The sequence below is a fragment of the Corapipo altera genome, unplaced genomic scaffold (genome assembly GCF_003945725.1).
Source record: "Corapipo altera isolate COAL_440 unplaced genomic scaffold, ASM394572v1 192, whole genome shotgun sequence".
In the NCBI taxonomy this organism is placed as follows: Eukaryota; Metazoa; Chordata; class Aves; order Passeriformes; family Pipridae; genus Corapipo; species Corapipo altera.
The window spans coordinates 11,123-12,301 of record NW_020885391.1 but is presented as its reverse complement, the minus strand read 5'-3'; the positions used below and the strand labels follow the sequence as shown (position 1 = coordinate 12,301).

General features: G+C 48.0%; 1 protein-coding gene across 1 annotated transcript in view; it reads left to right on the top strand.

Annotated features, from left to right (window-relative positions):
* Positions 1 to 1,179, top strand: part of PPP1R37 (protein phosphatase 1 regulatory subunit 37) — a gene marked incomplete at its 5' end in the record, with an annotated part of 14,336 nt that overhangs the window by 2,150 nt on the left and 11,007 nt on the right. The gene's annotated exons all lie outside the window — the stretch shown is intronic.

Here is a 1,179-nt window from a genome sequence, read left to right as displayed (position 1 = left end):
CCCCCAATCCCTCCAGAATTCCCACTTTTCCTCACCCCGGGCCCAAATTCCTGCCATTCCCTGGAGTCCTGTTCTCTCCCTGCTCTCCCTCCAGCTTTTCCAGGTCCTCCAGGTCTCTCCACATCTTTTTTTTCCGGGAGCCTCCAGGGATTCTGTGGCTCCCCCAACCCCTCATTACCCAATTAACTCATTCCCTAATTCCCAAATTAAGGAGGAGGAGCCGGGAGTGTCCCCGGCACGAGTCCGGCTCTTCCCGCCCTTTCACTCCTCACCTCCCCCAACCCCCACTTCCCACCTGCTTTTCCCGCTTCTTTCCCAATCCTTTGGGATTACTGGGAATTTTGGGGCCTCCCCGCCTCAATTCCTGCCTTTCCCACCTTTTTTTCCCACTTTTTCCCCCACTTTTTTCCCCAATTTTATTGGATTATTGGGAATTTTCAGGCCTCAATTCCTGCTTTTCCCACCTTTTTTTCCCACCTTTTTTTCCCTAGTCTTGTTGGATTATTGGGAATTTTCAGGCCTCAATTCCTGGTTTTCCCACCCTTTTTTTCCCCCCCTGAATTCCTGTTTTTCCCATTTTTTCCCACCCTTTTTTTCCCCCCCTGAATTCCTGTTTTTCCCATTTTTTCCCACCTTTTTTTTCCCACCCTGAACTCCTGTTTTTCCTGCTGTTTTTTCCCAGCCTGAACTCCTGTTTTTCCCACTGTTTTTCCCACTTTTTTTCCCCAATCTCATTGGATTATTGGGATCTCTTCCCCTGCTTCCTCCCCTGCCTCAATTCCTGCTTTTCCCACCTTTTTTTCCCCAATCTCGTTGGATTATTGGGAATTTTGAGGCCTCAATTCCTGCCTTTCCCACCTTTTTTCCCACCCTGAACTCCTGTTTTTCCCGTTTTTCCCCCTCTTTTTTTCCCAATCTATTTGGATTATTGGGGGCTTTTTCCCTGGTTTCCCCCTGGTTTTTCCGTCTTTTTTTCCCATCTTTTTTTCCCACTCTGGTTGGATTATTGGGATCTCTTTCCCTGCTTCCTCCCCTGCCTCAATTCCCGTTTTCCCACCTTTTTTTCCCACCTTTCTTTCCCCCCTTTTTTTCCTAGTCTGGTTGGATTACTGGGAATTTTGAGTCCTCACCCACCTCAATTCCTGGATTTCCCACCTTTTTTTCCCACCTTTTTTTCCC